This window comes from Bubalus kerabau, chromosome 10, assembly GCF_029407905.1.
Source record: "Bubalus kerabau isolate K-KA32 ecotype Philippines breed swamp buffalo chromosome 10, PCC_UOA_SB_1v2, whole genome shotgun sequence".
Taxonomy (NCBI): domain Eukaryota; kingdom Metazoa; phylum Chordata; class Mammalia; order Artiodactyla; family Bovidae; genus Bubalus; species Bubalus kerabau.
The window spans coordinates 90,695,029-90,713,455 of NC_073633.1; the positions used below are offsets into that span (position 1 = coordinate 90,695,029).

An 18,427-nucleotide genomic window follows, 5' to 3' on the forward strand; every position below is an offset into this window, starting at 1 on the left:
TCAGATGATCAGATGACCTGGCCAGAAAGCTGGGTGTGCATCATCCTAGAATTTCCTCTCCCCAACATCGCCATCTCAGGCTTCTCTGGTGGCTCAGGCGGTAAAGAATCTGCCTGTAATGCAGGAGACTGGGATTCGATCCCTGGGTTGGGTAGGTCCCCTGGGGAAGGAAACGGCAACCCACTCCAGTATTTTTGCCTGGAGAATTCTATGGACAGAGGAACCTGGTGGGCTACAGACCAGGGGGTCGCAAAGCGTCCGACTCGATTGAGTGACTACCACTTTCACTTTTCACGTCTTTATCTCAGCAGGACCATAGGAACGTTGCAAGCTTTTCGTATTTCCACACTGCTGGGTTATCACAGGAAAGAGAATTTGATTGGTTCAGGCCATCCTCATCCTTTGCTCTGAGCACAGGCCTCGTGCCAGGTCACATCTGAGGCCGCCCAAGTCTGGTCCAATCGCCTGTGCCTGAGGTGCTGGATCAGCCTCGCTTGCCAGAGGGGTCTGGCAGATGTCATAGGCTCCTCTCCAGCAACCCATGATAGGCTGAGCCTTGTGCCATAAGCTGAGGATACAGAACCATTTGGTCTCGACTCTTGTCCTAGCAAAGGCCTCTGTTTACTGGCAGCTGAGATGTGACTCAGGCTTTCATATGCACACAGTGGGGTCACAAGGGAGCGTGGGCTGGCTTTGGCATTTCATAGCTCACCCTGAACCACTCCCAGCTTGAAGCTTCTTAGGGCCGCCTCTTCTCCAGGGAATGTAGGCTGCCTGGTGGTCTCAGAAATGCCTCGATTACTCCTCAAAAGACACTGGATGCTGGTTGTAAAAACTCGCCCCAGTTTGGTGACTGCCATAGGGCGACAGCAACCTGAAGGACAGGCTCCCTGCCACAAGGCAATTGTTAAGGTGGGGCTGGAAGACTCTGGAGTACAGGCGAGGGGAACCTTCTCATGCCCTTCCCAACCCAGCATGCCTGTGGGTTGTCACTGGCAGGTTCCTGAATATTCCCTTTACTGGTTTATCTCATGGAAAGGGAGGAGGAAGCTTTCAGGGAGATGAGAAGCAGCTGAAAGCAGGTTTAACGGTATAAAAAAATTTTTTTCCATGGAAAATGACTTTGAAAATAGCATGAAATCCGCTTAGCTCTAGCGGCTCCTCCCTGCCAGGCAGAGAGAGAGCTGGAGGGGGACCAGGAGGGTATAACCAGGAGAGTTGGGGGCCGACAGCTGCTCGTGGATTACCCTCCCACCTGAGGACTCCAGGGGATGGCAGGGGGGAGACTGCCGGAGGTCTCCCCAGTCCTCACCTGGGCTAGACTGCAGCTCCAGGTTGCAGGCTGTAAGGAGTCAGGGAGGTGTCTGGGGAGCACCTGAGTGCCTTTGCGTTCTGACCCCCCCAGCCCAGTTTGGCTCGGAAGGGTTGATGCAATTTTGTGGCTTGGGTATGTTGACAGTAAGTCAAGCTCAGTTTCTAGGCCTTCTGACTTTGGGCAGAGTTATCTGTTGTCATTTAAGACAGAACTGAGGGGCGGCGAGTGGGTATAGCTAGGCAAAGAGTCAGACACGGCTTAGTGACTAAACAACAACCCGCTGTCATTTAAGACAGTACTAAGGGGTGGCGTGGGGGTATAGCTAGGCTGCGTTGCAGTACCCAGGACAGGGACTGGTGGCTGTGGAGACTTCAGACCTCGCCTTTGTGGCAACAGGAGGGAGGCTGGTATCTTCGGGTGATCGAATACTTCATTCGTTCATTTGGTCCCCATTCGTTGAGGCCTGGAGGCAAGGGAGAGGAAGGATGCAAAGTTAAGACCTAGTGCTCCTTGGAGGTGTTTAGAAACACTGACCATCCAATTGGTTCTCCATCCCAAGTTCAAAGGTTCTCAGAGGTCTGGTAAGTGTTGTTGCTCAGTCATGTAGTCGTGTCTGACTCTTTGCAACCCCATGGACTGCAACACACCAGGTTTCCCTGTCCTTTACCATCTCCTGGAGCTTGCTCAAACTCATATCCATCGAGTCGGTGATGCCATCCAACCATCTAGTCTTCTGTCATCCCCTTCTCTTCCTGCCTTCAATCTTTCCCAGCATCAGGGTCTTTTCCAATGAGTCATTTCTTCGCATCAGGTGGCCTAAGTATTGGAGCTTCAGCTTCAGCATCAGTCCTTCCAATGAATATTCAGGACTGATTTCCTTTAGGATGGACTGGTTTGATCTCCTTGCTGTCCAAGGGATTCTCAAGAGTCATCTCCAAAACCACAGTTCAAAAGCATCAATTCTTCGGTGCTCAGCTTTCTTTATAGTCCAACTCTCACATCCATACATGACTACTGGAAAAACCATAGCTTTGGCTGCTGCTGCTGCTGCTAAGTTGCCTCAGTCGTGTCTGACTCTGTGCGACCCCATAGATGGCAGCCCACCAGGCTCCCCCGTCCCTGGGATTCTCCAAGCAATAACACTGGAGTGGGTTGCCATTTCCTTCTCCAATGCATGAAACTGAAAAGTGAAAGTGAAGTCACTCAGTCATGTCCGACTCTTAGCGACCTCATGGACTGCAGCCTATCAGGCTCCTCCATCCATGGGATTTTCCAGGCAACAGTACTGGAGTGGAGTGCCATTGCCTTCTGTGATAGCTTTGGCTAGATGGACCTTTGTTGGCAAAGTAATGTCTTTGCTTTTTAGCATGCTGTCTAGGTTGGTCATAGCTTTTCTTCCAAGGAGCAAGTGTCTTTTAATTTCAAGGCTGCAGTCACCATCTGCAGTGATTTTGGAGCCCAAGAAAATAAAGTCTGTCACTGTTTCCACTGTTTCCCCATCTGTTTGCCATGAAGTGATGGTACCGGATGCCATGATCTTAGTTTTCTGAATGTTGAGTTTTAAGTCAACTTTTTCACTCTCCTCTTTCACTTTCATCAAAAGGCTCTTTAGTTCTTCTTTGCTTTCTGCCATATGGGTGGTGTCATCTGCATATCTGAGGTTATTGATGTTTCTCCCAGCAATCTTGATTCCAGCTTGTGCTTCATCCAGGCCAGTGTTTCTCATGATGTACTCTGCATATAAGTTAAATAAACAGGGTGACAATATACAGCCTTGACATACTCCTTTCTCGATTTGGAATCAGTGTTTTTTTCCATGTCCAGTTCTAACTGTTGCTTCTTGACTGGCACACAGATTTCTCAGGAGGCAGGTCAGGTGGTCTGGTATTCCCATCTTTTTCAGAATTTTCCAGTTTGTTGTGATCCACACAGTCAAAGGCTTTGGCATAGTCAATAAAGCAGAAGTAGATGTTTTTTTCTGGAACTCTCTTCCTTTTCCGATGATCCAGCAGATGTTGGCAATTTGATCTCTGGTTCCTCTGCCTTTTCTAAATCCAGGTTGAACATCTGGAAGTTCATGGTTCACATACTGTTGAAGCTTGGCTTGGAGAATTTTGAGCATTACTTTGCTAGCATGTGAGATGAGTGCAATTTTGCAGTAGTTTGAACATTCTTTGGCACTGCCTTTCTTTGGGATTGGAATGAAAACTGACATTTTCCAGTCCTGTGGCCACTGCTGAGTTTTCCAAATTTGCTGGCATATTGAGTGCAGCACTTTCACAGCATCATCTTTTAGGATTTGAAATAGCTCAACTAGAATTCCATCACCTCCACTAGCTTTGTTTGTCATGATGCTTCCTAAGGCCCACTTGACTTTGAATTCCAGGATGTCCGGCTCTAGGTAAACGATCACACCATCATGGTTATCTGGGTCATGAAGATTTTTTTTTCGTATAGTTCTGTGTATTCTTGCCACGTCTTCTTAATATCTTCTGCTTCTGTTAGGTCCATACCATTTCTGTCCTTTATCGAGCCCATCTTTGCATGAAATGTCCCCTTGGTATCTCTAATTTTCTTGAAGAGATCTCTAGTCTTTCCCATTCTTTTGTTTTCTTGTATTTTGTTGCATTGATCACTGAGGAAGGCTTTCTTATCTCTCTTTGCTATTCTTTGGAACTCTGCATTTAAATGTGTATATCTTTCCTTTTCTCCTTTCCCGTTAGCTTCTCTTCTTTTCTCAGATATTTGTAAGGCCTCCTCAGACAACCATTTTGCCTTTTTGCATTTCCTTTTCTTGGGGGTGGTCTTGATTACTGCCTTCTGTACAGTGTCATGAACCTGCATCCATTGCTTCCATGTAAATAAATTTTTCAGTACCATTTCTAGAGAGCAGGATTTTGAGACAGTCATTTGGCCCTGGCACCTTGATGAGGCCCCAAATCAACTAAAATATCAGCTTCTTAAAAAGTATCATCTCATTGTTGGTAGCTTGCGACTAGCCATGATACAGTAGTTGCACCACAGAAACTGGCAAATCCCACACATCAGCCAGATGTGGTGGGGTGCCCAGATGTCCTGTGACACCCCTGTGGTCTTTCTTCTCCCTGCAACACTCTTCCCTAGGTCTTTACAAGATGCCTCTTAAAAAAAAAAAAAATGCCTCTTGTCAGCTTCAAGCCCAAGTCATATTGCCTGTTCAGTGAGGCCCCCTGACCCCCCACCTCACCTGGGCTCTGGTCACTCTGACCACATCCCTTCTCAGCTGTCATCACCATCTGAAACAGCTGTTTTCTGGATCATGGTCCGTCTTCCTCACTGGAATGCCTGTCCCCCAAAGAGTGGGAACTCACCTGACTGGTTCATTGCTTCATCCCTCTGACCAGAACAGGGCCTGGCGCATGGAAGGTGCACAAAAGCACTTACTGGGTTAAGAAATGAGTGGGTTTGGAGTGGGAGTCTGGGTGTTTCTTCCTGGGCCCTCTGCCAGGGACTCCCTGTGTGGCTTTCAGTGGAAAGACTGGTGCCAGGCATTGGCATGCTCTTGGCCAGGCCACACTGGGGATGAGAAGGTGGAAGGAGGAAGAGGGGAGAGGGCGGGAAAGGAGAGGGAAGAAAAAAGTCTGTTGCTTTAGAAGCTCTTGCACTAGACGGGAATGGGTCAAACACATCAGATCCTTGTCTTGGGGGTAGGGTTGTAGGATTTAACAAGTAAAAATAAGATTAAATTAAATTTCAGATAAATAATTCTTTAATATGTGTTCTGTGCAATATTTGAGACATACTAAAACATTATTCATTGTTTACTCAAAGTTAAGATTGAACTGGGTGTCCTGTGTTTTATCTGGCAGCCCTACTTGGAGTCAGCAGTGACGAGCTGGCAAGGGCTCCCTGAGCTCTCTGGTCTCATTAGCATCCTCTTGCCAGCTCTCTCTGTGGGAGATGGCAGAGGACCCCCGCACCCCCAACTTTCTCCCCATGTATCCAGAGAGATACTGAGCACCTTCACTTTGACCACCAAGTGGCTTTCACCTGAAGCACATCTGGACCATGCTGTGGGCCGGCCGTGTTCAATGTGGCTGAGCATGGCAATCACCTGGCTGCTTTTAAACTGGCTTCACCCAAGCCCAGTCACAGGCCAATTCTATCAGAACCTCTGCGTGATCTCATTAACCTGCCTTGTGATTTTACCTTCTGAATATCTCTAAAATCTGCCCACTTCTCCCCACGTTTATCATCACATATTGGACTGTATTACACCCTGAACCAACCTCCCACAGGTACATTCTAGCCTCTTCTAACCTGTTCTTCAGGCTGCAACAAAGAGAGCATTTTTGAAACATACGTCACTAAACACGTCATGTCCCTTGCTTAAAATCCTTCAATGCCATCCCTTTCTTTTGTTAGGAAAAAGATCAAAACAGTAGCTTTACAGTGGAGAAATGTGACAGACACCAATGAGATCAAGTGATTGAGGTTAATAATACTAGGAATAAGGCATACAACTTCTATGGAAGTCTTGCCAGAAATTCATAATTTGGTCTAACCCTGAGGAAACATCAGCCAAGCTGAAACTGAGAGACATTCTACATAATAAATGATGAGTACTCTTCAAAAGTCTGAAGGTTATGAAGAATAAAACTGAAAATGTTACAGATTGGAGGAGACAAAGGAGACACAATAAACAAATGGGATGTGGACTCTGGACTGGATTCCGGAATAGGAAAAGGAGATTAGGGGGGAAATGGGTGACATTTGAATAAGTGCTGTAGTTTGTTTAGTAGGATCATACCAATGCTATTTTCCTGGTTTTGAGAACTGTACATACTCATGTGAGTTGCTAATCTTAGGGGAAGTTAGGTGAAGGATAGATGGGAATTCTCTGTACTATTTGTGCAACTTTTCTATAAGTTGAAAACAGTTTCAAAATAAAAGGTTAAAAAGAAAATCCTTAACATGGCCTCAAGAGCTCAGCATTGCCTAGCCCTGGACTGCCTTTTCCATAGTCTCTGATCTCTTTCCCTGATGTACAAGTCTTTCACATGCTCTGGCCTTTCAGAGGGAATATTTCTCTACTTGCAATGCTTCCCCAACCCCATTTTCCCTGCTCAGACCTGCAGAGTCCAACCAACCCCCACTCCCCGCCCCCGCTGGGGCCTGCCCATTTCCTGGTCTCTGTCTCCTTTTAAAATTGAAATATAGTTGCCCTTGGACTGCAAGGAGATCCAACCAGTCCATCCTAAAGGAGATCAGTCCTGGGTGTTCATTGGAAGGACTGATGTTGAAGGTGAAACTCCGATACTTTGGCCACCTGATGCGAAGTGTTGACACATTGGAAAAGACCCTGATGCTGGGAAAGATTGAGGGCAGGAGGAGAAGGGGACGACAGAGGATGAGATGGTTGGATGGCATCACTGACTCAACGGACATGGGTTTGGGTGGACTCTGGGAGTTGGTGATGGACAGGGAGGCCTGGAGTGCTGCAGTCCATGGGGTCGCAAAGAGTTGGACATGACTGAACGACTGAACTGAACTGATAGTTGATTTACAATCTTGTGTTGGTTTCAGGTGTAAAGCAAAGTGATTCAGCAAGCATACATATATATTATTTTTCAGATTATTTTCCCTTATTGATTATTATAAGACATTAAGTATAGTTCCTTGTGCTATACAGTAGGTCCTTGTTGTTTATCAGTTTTACACATCAGATCAGATCAGATCAGATCAGTCGCTCAGTCATGTCCGACTCTTTGCAACCCCATGAATCGCAGCACGCCAGGCTTCCCTGTTCATCACCAACTCCCGGAGTTCACTCAGACTCACATCCATTGAGTCAGTGATGCCATCCAGCCATCTCATCCTCTGTCGTCCCCTTCTCCTCTTGCCCCCAATCCCTCCCAGCATCAGTCTTTTCCAATGAGTCAACTCTTCGCATGAGGTGGCCAAAGTACTGGAGTTTCAGCTTTAGCATCATTCCTTCCAAAGAAATCCCAGGGCTGATCTCCTTCAGAATGGACTGGTTGGATCTCCTTGCAGTCCAAGGGACTCTCAAGAGTCTTCTCCAACACCACAGTTCAAAAGCATCAATTCTTCGGCGCTCAGTCTTCTTCACAGTCCAACTCTCACATCCATATATGACCACAGGAAAAACCATACATAGCCTTGACTAGACGAACCTTTGTTGGCAAAGTAACGTCTCTGCTTTTGAATATGCTATCTAGGTTTTACATATAGTAGTGTGTATATGTTAGTCCCAAACTCCTAATTTATCCCTTCCCCTGTTTTCCCTTTGGTAACCGCAAGTTTATGTTCCATGTGAGTCTATTTCTGTTTTGTAAATAAGCTCATTTGTATCATTTTTTAAATTCCACACACAAGTGATGTTATACGATATTTGTCGTTGTCTGGTTTACTTCACTTAGCATGCTAACCTCTAGATTACCCATACTGGTGCAAATGGCATTATTTCATTCTTTTTTATGGCCGAGTAATATTCTACTGAATATAGCACGTCCTCCGCCTTGCTGGCCTCTCAGGAGCCTTGCCATTCTTGGTTCCCGTGGGCTATCACAGCCTACACAGCAGTTTCTCAGCACAGTAAGGCAGTGGCTCTTATTCTTAGAATCGCCTGGGGCAATGGTGAAAACTTCTGGTGCCTTTGATGGGAGTGTGACTAGATCTAAGCATTGAGGAAAACTCTATGGCAATATCTATTAAAGATAGTTAATAGATGAACATATATATCCCCTATGACCTGGGAATTCTACTCCTAAGTATTAAGATATACCTAAGAGAATGTAAACAAATGTTTGGCAAAAACATTGCACATTCATAATACCTAATACCTGCACATAACTGGAATGCCCATCACTGGTAGAATGGACAAATTGTGGCAGACTTATACAATGGAACACCATGCAATAATGAGAATGATGTTCCTCGCTGTACCCGACAATACCAACCAACCTCAAAAACAACGTTGAAGTGAGGAAGCCAGAAGCAAAAGGGAATGATTCCACTTACATAAAGTACAGGCACAATTTATGCTTTTAGAAATCAGGATAATGGTTACCTTTGGAGACAGGCTTGAGGAGGGTTTCTGGGGGCGTTGGGAATGCTTTTTCTTAAATTGAATTCTGGGTATGTTCAGCTTGTGAAAATTAGTCAGACTTAGTACACTGAGGTTTGTGTACTTTTCTGTATATATATTTCAATCAAAAGTTAGTAAAATATGGATGCTTGGGTTGAAAAATACCTCTAGGGAAACCAACAGGCAAGCTACAGATTGGGAGAAAAATATTTATAAAACATCTGACAGAAAACTGATATCCGGGACATCTCATAAAAGTTGATGAGAATGATCTGGCAGTGTCTTAAAACAACGAAATAAACACCTACCCTACAACCCAACATTTTCACTTCAAGGTATTTACCCAAAGAAATGAAAACGTATGTCCACAAAAAGATTTGTGTAGGAATGTTCATAGAAACATAGCAACTCCAAACTGGAAACAACCCAAACGCCTATAAAGAGAATGGATAAATAAACTGTTGTTTATACAAAGAGCACTATTCAGCAATGAAAAGGAACAGACTACTGACACACACAACATGGTTAAATATCAAAAACACTGCGCTGAGTGAAAGGAGCCTAATGTAAGCCAGTTTATACCATACGATTCTATTTCTGTGAGATTCCAAAATAGGCAAATCCAGTCTATCTTAGGAAAAAAACAGCAAGAGATTGTCTCTGCACGGGGTGGCCTTGGGACAGACAAGGATTAGCAGGAAAGGGAATAGGGAACTTTCTGGAGTGACAGTAGTCTTCTAATAGCTTGATAGGGGTTCAGGTTACACAGGTGCCTGACATTGTCAAAACCCAACAAATGTGCCCTGAAGATCTCTGCAGTCATTGTAACGTGAATTTTATATAGAAAGTAAAAAATAATACTATAGCCAAACATTGAACTCTAGTTGATTACATACATGCTGAAGTATTTAGAGCGTAGTGGATAGATGTCTATGATTCATTTTGAAATACATTAAAAAATTGGGAGGAGGACTTCCCTGATAGTCCAGGGGCTAAGAATCCACCTTGCAATGCAGAGGATGTAGGTTTGATCCCTAGTCAGGGAACCAATTGGGATCCCACATGTTGCAGAGCAACAAGAGAACCTGTGCACCACAACAAAAGATCTCCAGTGCTGCAACTGAGAGCCAAGGCAGCCAAATAAGTCAATAGTAAAGTAAAACAATTAAAAATTAGGTGGGATTGATAGATAAACTAACAATGGGAGAGTCTAGGTGGGTGCTCACTGTTATATTCTTTCAATTTTTCTATATGTTTGAAAATTTTCTTATAATAAGATGTTGGGAGACATAAAATGTCCCAATGAAGTCTCTTCCAAGAAGTACTGGGTCTTGCTTAAAATATACCACTTTTAAACATCCAGGCTTCCATATTTAATGCCAAAGATGGTATTTAAATGCTGAAGAAGATTACAGGTCTGTCCTATTTAATAATGTTGGCTATGGCATCATCTATGTTGTAGATACAGGAAATAAGTGACAAATGAAATAACAAGCTATCAACAAAAAATGCATGGATGCATTGGTCCTACCCCTGAGTCCTAATCATTCATTTGGGGTGAGAGTGGGAATCAGGATTTTAAAAACTTCTCTAGGTGGTCATAAGGTATAGCCAGGTTAAGAACCACTGATGGAAAGCCAGCATTTTGGCTTAGTCACAGGGCCCAACATAGTCCCTGGCACAAAGTAGATGTTGAAGAGATATAAAAAATATTAGTTGAATGAAAGATCGACTGATTGAATGCGAGAATAAATGTGCTGCAAGGAATGTGTGGATCTTGGGCCATCAGTAATAATGTGCTATGAGGGACTTCCCTGGTGGTCCGGTGGTTAAGAATCTGCCTGCCAATGCAGGGGACATGGGTTCTATCCCTGGTCTGGGAAGATCCCACATGCTGTGGAGCAACTAAGCCCATAAGCGGCAACTACTGAAGCCTGTTCTCTAGAGCCTGCATGTGTTGTAACTAGAGAGTAATCCCTGCTCACTGCAAATAGGGAAAGCCTTTGAGCAGCAATGAAGACCCAGCACAGCCAAATAATAATAATAATAATAACATGATATAAAAAAATAAAAACAATAAAATAGGCATCAGTGGTATTAAGTTTTGGGATGGGGAGAGAGGCAAAAAGAGAGGCCCTGGAAATGAAGGGTAGGGAAACTGGATTACCGATGGGGCACAGGTGATAAGGCTCATTTTCCAGTTAGAGGTAAGTGGACCCCAGTCACCCCAGAACCGGAGGTGAAGAGGTAGGTGAGTGCCTTGGGGAGCCCTAGCAGGCCCTGTGACGAGGGAAGGGGTTTGGTGTGGTCTGTGGTTCTCAGGCTTGGGAGTCAAAGTCCCACTCCGTTCCACACGAGACGGCCCTGAGCTTGGTGGGGCTCAGAGGCCTGGCATGGACCCCGCTCCCTGGAGGATTGGTCAGCTGTGTGGCTTTGGGCAGCCATTTCAGCTCCCAGTTATGAACTGCAGGCAACAGTAGCTGCTCGGCCTTCCTCAGGGGGCCCTGGGAAGATCAGAGAGAAAAACATATGGGAACATCTTTCAGGAGCTGGAAAGTCCTAGGCACTCACTCTGTCCTTAAGACCTTTCCATCCCAACTCAAACCTCTGGACTCAGCTTGAACACCTTTATCCTCAGGGTCCAAGCATCTGGCCAAACTGTAATGATGGCTTAGGCTTTGTCTTCCTAGGTTCTCCCAAAGTCTCACCCCACATCTCTGCTGGTTGGGAGCAAGAGTGAAAACACAGCAGTTATTTTGATCCACTCTCTTAGTATACAGCACAAGGAGACCAGGGTCGGGGCTTAGACAAAGCTGTTCCTGGCATCCAGGCTTCCAGAAGGGCAGGGCAAGTGTGGCAAGAGCCTTGGAGGTCATGGGAGGGTGAAGGGTTGGCAGGCAGTGCTGGCACGTATGGACTGAACTCTCCCAGATAAAATTCAGGACATTCAGTGAAATTTAAATTTCAGATAGGCAGTGCATAATTGTTTGGTAAGTCCCAAATATTGTATGGGAGTCCTATATTTTTACTTGTTAAATATAGCAGTGCTACTGCTGCTGTTCAACAATGTATTGGAAGTCCTAGGCAGGGAAATCAGACAAGGAAAAAAGTCATCCAAATTGGAAAGGAAGGAGTAAGTTATCTTTTTTTCAGATTACCAAAAATGCCAAGAAATGCACAAAAACACCTATTAGAACTAATAAACCAAGTTTCAAGGTATAATATCAAAGTCAGATTTGTTTCTATATACCAGCAATGAAATTAAGATTTCAGATTCAACGATCTGAAAAGGAAATTAAGAAAACAATTCCATTTACAACAGCATCCAAAAGAATAAAATAATGTGGAGTAAATTTAACGTGGGAGTGAAAGACTTGTACACTGGAAGCTGTAAAACATTGCTAAAAAAATTAAAGAAGACTTAAATAAGTAGAAAGATATCCTGTGTTCATAGATTAGAAAACGTAATATTAAGATAGCAATACTCCCCAAAGTGATCTAAGATTCAGTGCAATCCCTATCAAAATTCCAATGGATTTTTTTTTTCCTTTTCAGAAGTGTAAAAGCCCATTCTCATATTTATAAGGAATTCCAAGGGACTGAATAGCCAAAACAACACTGAAAAGGAAAAGCAAATTTGGAGGGCTCACATTTCCAGAGTTCAAACTTATCACACAGTTGAAAGTGAAAAGGTTAGTCAATCAGTCGTGTCTGACTCTTTGTGACTCCATGGATTGTAGCCCACCAGGCTCCTCTGTCCGTGGAATTCTCCAGGCTTGAATACTGGAGGGTGTACCATTTCCTTCTCCAGGGGATCTTCCCAACCCAGGGACTGAACCCGGATTTTCTGCATTACAGGCAGATTCTTTACCATATGAGCCCCAGGGAAGCCCAATATAATTAAAACATTGTAGTACTGGGGTAAGGATAAACAGATCAATAGAATAGAATTGAGATTCTAGAAACAAACCCAAAATATCTATGGCCAGTTAGCTTTCAACAAAGGTGCAGAAACCATTCAATGGGGGAAAGAATAGTCTTTTCAAGAAATAGTACCTCACTCCATACACAAAAATTAACTCAAAATGGATCAGCAATTTAAGTATATAGGCTAAAACTATAAAACTATTGGAAGACAAAATAGGGGTAAATCTTTATAACTTCGGATTTGGCAACGGATTCTTAAATTTGATATCAAAAGCACAGGCAACATAGGAAAAAATAGACGTATTGTTCTTCATAAAAGTTAAAAACTTGTTCATCAAAGGCCATTATCAAGAAAGTGAAAAAACATACAGAATGGGGGGAATATTTTAAAATAATCTATCTAAAAGTATTCAGTACCTGGAAAACATAAAGAACTCTTACAACTCAACAACAAAAAGACAAACAATTGAATTTTAAATAGGGGCATTTGAAAAGACATCTTCCCAAAGAAGAAGTACAAATGGCCAAGAAGCACATGAACACACGTTCAACATCATTGGTCATTAAGGAAGGGGAAATCAAAGAGCACAGTGTGGTATCATGTCACATCCACTAGGAAATCTATAAATAATAAGAAGAAAGCAAACAGAAAATAACGTATTGTTAAGGATGTGAAGAAACTGTGCCCTTGCGCATTGCTGGTGGGAATATGAAATGGTGCAGCCACCATGTGGAAAACAGTGTGGTCGCTCTTCAAAAGGTTAACAAGTGCAGCGAAGAAGTTAACAAAGAACTACCGTAAGTCTCCGTTTGGGCTGCTATAGCAAATGGTTATAGACGGAGTGGCTTAAACACAGACATTTATTTCTCACAGTTCTGGAGGCTGAGATGTCTGAGATCCAGGGCGTCAGCATGGCCGAATTCTGGTGAGAAACCTCCTACTGCCTTGCCTTGCTGTAGAGGAGAGAGAGCTTTCCTGTGTTTCTTCTTATAGGGGCACTAATCCCATCTTGTGGGCTCCATTCTCTCTCGTGACCTAATTACTTCCCAAAGGCCTCATCTTCAAATACTATCACAGAGGGGGTTGGGGCTTCAACATATGAATTTAGGAGGGGACACAATTTTGTCCATTGTACCATAAGATGCAGAAAATCTACTTCTAGGTATATATCCCCCCAGTTGAAAATATACCATAACAGATACTTGTATGTGAATGTTCATAGCAGTATTATTCACAGTAGCTGAAAGATGGAAGCCACCCAAATGCCTATCAACAAATGAATGGATAAACAAAAAGTGGTATATCCACACAATATTCATCAGTGGAAAGGAATGACGTTCTGACACATGCAGCAACATGGCTGAGCCTTGAAACATGCTAAGTGGAATAAGCCAGTCAAATATTGTATGACTCCACAAGGTATCTACAGCAGGCAAATTCACAGAGAGGGCAAGTAGATTAGAAGTTACCAGGGGGTGGGGTAGGTGGGGATAATGGAAAGGTATTGCTTAACAGTTGTAGGGTTTCTGTTTGTGAATGGTGAAGAAATTTTGGAAACAGTGGTGATGGTTGTACAACACTGTGAGTCTGATTAATGCCATTGAATTGTACATTTAAAAATGGTTAAAATGGCCAATATTGCATTTATACGTTTTACCAGGAATAAATAATTTTTATAAAAAAGAAATTAAGTACTGATACATGCTACAACTAGGATGTACCCTCAAAAACGTTATGCTAAGTGAGAAGTCATGCACAAAAGATTATATATTACATGATTCCTTTTATGTAAAATATCCAGAATAGGTAAATCCATAGAGATACTAGAAAGCAGGTGGGTGGTTGCCAGAGGAGAGGAGGAGGGGGAAACAGGGAGTGATTGCTTAGTGAATACTGGGTGTTTTTCTAGAGGGTTGGAAACGTTTTCAACCTAGGAAGAGGTGATGTTTGCACAGCATTGTTGAAGACACTAATGTCACTAGATTGGACACTCTAAAATGGTCAGTTGCCTGTTGTGTGAATTTCACCTTAATTGAAAAAGGAATCTGGCAACCCTACGCGTGGCCCCTCCCCAATCCTGCACTTTGTCTTCCCCCTGGTTCCACGGACTCCTATTCTGCAACTACAGAATCAGATTCAATTCTTATTTTTAAGAACGTGATCCATCACCAGCCACAGTCCTGAAAAAGCAGTCTCTGGGTCCTAGGGGGCTGCTGGGAAATGGGACCTTCTGGGTGATATTTGGGTGATATCACCCTAGTTGGGTGATATTTGCGTTCATTCATTTGTTACGTACCAACTGTAGATCAGATTAGGTTCTGGCCCTCCGGTCGCACAAAACCTGTGTGGGTGAGGAGATGGGAACAGATGAGCTACACAAAGAGACAATTATGATATGCAACATTGACCCTGGAAGACTGTGCTAAGTGGAAGACGTGATTAAGCGATTATACGTGTCTAGAGGAGAGAGGCGGCTTCTGCATGGTGAGGAGGAAGAGTTCCTGAGGTGGAAGGAGGAAGGGGGAAGGGGGAACCTAGGATCAAAAAGGCCTGGAACCAACAGGGCTCTGAGAAACGCTGGTGTCGTGGGCAGAGAATAAGGCCAGAGTAGGTGTGGCGTCAGACTCTGGGGGGTGGTGAGGGGTTCGGGCACGTCTTAGGGGGGCCACAGTGGATGGTTCCAGCAGGTTCTGTGGTCTGAGGTGGCCCTCAGGAGCTCTGGGGAGGCCTGAAGTTATGGACAAAACTGCATGTACAGATGTACCTCTCATCACATCCCCGAGGAGGTCTGGGTCTCCCAGGTGGTGAAGAATTGAACTGTTGGCCAAGCTGATGATTGTTGGTACCCTCCAGCCCCCTGCCTTCCAGTCAGGCTGACTCCTCTCTCCTCCCGAGCACGGTGCTGGTTCCAGGCCGTGTTTGCTGCCTGAACCACCTGTTCTCCACCTGCCTCTTGTCGCATCCTGTCTCCTCACGGCGTCCAGGAGCCGTCCCCAGCTGCCTTTACCGCCTGGGCCCCTCCCAAGGGAGTCACCGTCATTCGGCTCCCGTGTTGGGGTCTGCAGGTCTTCTCTCCATACAGAGGGCCTCGCCTGTGGCCTCTGCCCCCTAACAACCTGCTTCCGTCCTGTTCCACCCCTTCCCTCTCCTGACATAGCTCTCAAATGTCACTGATGAGTGATGAGCGATGTCCCAGGTGCCAAATCTGAAGTCACCTCAGGGCACTGCTTTTTCTTCCACCCCCTCCTCCTCCTCATCTTCTGAAAAGCTCTCCTCTCTTGACCTCCCTGACATTGCGCCTGCCTGTCTGAAATCTCCTCCTACTTCTAAGATCACGGCTTTTTCTGTTTCTCTTTCTGACTTTCTGTGTTTTTCCTTACCTCTAAAACTGCGAGTTAAAAAATAGAACTAATTCACACACTTGGGGGAAAAAAAATCAAAACAGAACAAAAGAACATATAATGAAAGTAACTTCTTCCTCCCATGATTTTCAATTCTCCAAAATCTCTCTCCAGGAGCAAATTTGAAGTCCTTCCAGAAAAATGCCATCCCATACAGTAGCCACTAGCTATCCCTGACTACTGAGCACTTAACATGTGGCTAATTTGAATTCAGATACGTTGTAAGTATAAGACACATGCCTGATCAAATTTAGTACAAAAAAGTATAAAATATCTCATCAATAACTTAAAGACACAATTTTAATTCAAGAAAGCTAGAAAATAATTTTAAAATATTGATGAGATGTTAAGATGATGTGATTTGGGATATGTTGGCTTAAAAATATGTCAAAATTAATCTCACCTGTTTCTTTTTATCTTGTCTAATGGAGATACCGAAAAAAAAAATGTAAATAACTTATAAGACTTGTGCTTGCGGCTAACATTATAATTTATTTGACAGCACCATTCTAGAGCTAGACTCTGCATTTATTTATAAATATACATGTATTCCTTTAAAAGCACAATATGTACACAAATAGCACAGTATGCAAACTTCTAAAAATTTCTTGTTGCCCTCAACCGTCTTTCTCAGAGATCAGGAGCATTTTACAGACGATGAAACTGAAGCTCAAAAGCCCAAGTGACTTTCCCATGGTCAGTCGTGTGGGTCTCTTTTCCCCCTTTAGAGTACTCGCTTCTAAGAGTCAGGCTCCATCATCATATCTGTTTTACATCTGTTGTAAGCTCAAGCTGCCACCCCTCTACAGTCAATATATATTAGTCCTCATGACACAATAGTATTGAAATTTGTAGTTTCATAGTTGATCTCATTTAAAGATGCCAACAGCCCTTAAGGTAGGTTGCTGCCTCTGGACATCAGTGCTTCCCCTGCACCACTGACTTCCCTCGGAGCCCACACCTGCTCCACTCTGGCCCCTGGCTTGCAGTACTGCTCAGGGAGGTGTGACCAGGAGGGCCCCCTGAGTGTCCCAGGCAGACAGCTTACCAGGTGGTGGAGCATTCATCTTCTGGATCCAGGATCGGGGCTCAGATGCCAACTTCACCATTCTTACCTATGTGACCCTGAGCAGTGGATTTTGCCTCATCTGAATGAGTCATCGTGAAAGTCCTACCTCAGAGACCTTGAGAGTGAGGGGGAAAGAAAGCCATCAGTGCTTAGACTAGTCCAGAGATGGAGCCTGTGTTTGTGGATCCAGCTACCTTACTTCATGTAGAGCTGTGGAAAGTTGTGTGGAATCAGGACCTGAAAACTTGCAAGCACCTCTTTTGTTGTACTGTCCATATTTTATAAGCTCTGCCATCAAACATATTTTATCAGATGGTGTGGTCTTTTTTTTTTTTAATGTTTTAAAACTTTATTTCAACATAACTATACTTACAGAAATACGCATATTGGTTAATAGAATGCAATTTAACTTATCCTACACAAGTTGAACCAAAAAACTTGGTACATGGTTTGCTTTAAAAAAGAAAGAAAAAGGATTTGCAGTCTGGTTTATTTTTTATCTATTACAAATGTATATAAAAGATCTTCCATTAAATGCTGCTGAAGTAAACAGCATGAACCTTGAGAAATTAAGCTTTGGTTTGTCTCTGAAAAATAACATGTATTATTAGATGGTGTGGTCTTATCACAGATTTGGAAAAGCTTTTAAAAACAGCTCATGGTCTGTGATGACCTGGGGCTGGGGTGGGGGGTTGGTGGGTGGGGTGGGAAGCAGGCTCAAGAGGGAGGGGATCTATGAATACACAGAGCTGATTCATGTTGTTGTACAGCAGGAACTAACACAACAGTGTAAAGCAATTATACTCTCATTTAAAAAAGAAAAAAAAACCCCACAGCTCATGGTATCAGTCGACAAGTAGATAGACAAACTGTATATCCATGCAATGGGATATTGTTGAGCCATAAAAAGAAATAAGCACTGATAAATGCTACATCGTGGATGCACCTCGAAATATTATGCTAAGTGAAAGAAGCCAGACACAAAAGCTCACGTATTGTATGATTCCATTTATATGAAATATTCATAATAGGTAAATCCATAGGGAGAGAGTGCAGATAGGTTGTTGCCAGGAGCTGGAGAGAGAGGAATAAAGAGCAGCTACTTAAGATATGAGGTTCGTTTTGGGGGTGATGATGATGCTTTGGAACTAGATAAAGGTGGTGGTTGCACAACATTATAAATGCACCAACTGCCACTGAATTATTCAGTTAAAATGGTTAATTTTATAACAAGTGTAGGGAGGGTGTGGAGAAAAGGGACCCCTCTACAGTGTTGGTGGGAATGCAAGTTGGTGCAGTCACTGTGAAAAACAGTATGGAGGTTCCTCAGAAAACTAAAAATAAAATTAGCATGTGATCCAGCAACCCCCCTCCTGGGCATATATTCAGACAAAATTTTAATTCAAAGATACATGCTACTTTATGTTCATAGCAGCACTGCTCACAATAATCAAGACATGGAAAAGACCTAAATATCCACAACAGATGACTAGATAAAGAAGAAGTGGCACACATATAAAATGGACTACTACTCAGCCGTAAAAAAAGAATGAGATAATTTGCACTTGGATGAAACTAGAGATGATCATGCTAACTGAAGTAAGTCATAAAGAAAAAGCCAAATGCC

The 18,427-nt window shown here is 43.6% G+C and overlaps 1 long non-coding RNA gene across 1 annotated transcript; it reads right to left on the reverse strand.

Moving 5' to 3' along the window:
* Positions 1-1,207: 1,207 nt before the first annotated feature.
* On the reverse strand, positions 1,208-17,457 carry LOC129620667 (uncharacterized). Its single transcript, XR_008698648.1, has 3 exons — positions 16,780-17,457; positions 14,627-14,671; positions 1,208-1,778 (listed from the first exon to the last, which is right to left on the reverse strand). It is a non-coding gene; the product is annotated as an uncharacterized LOC129620667 (long non-coding RNA).
* Positions 17,458-18,427: the final 970 nt, after the last annotated feature.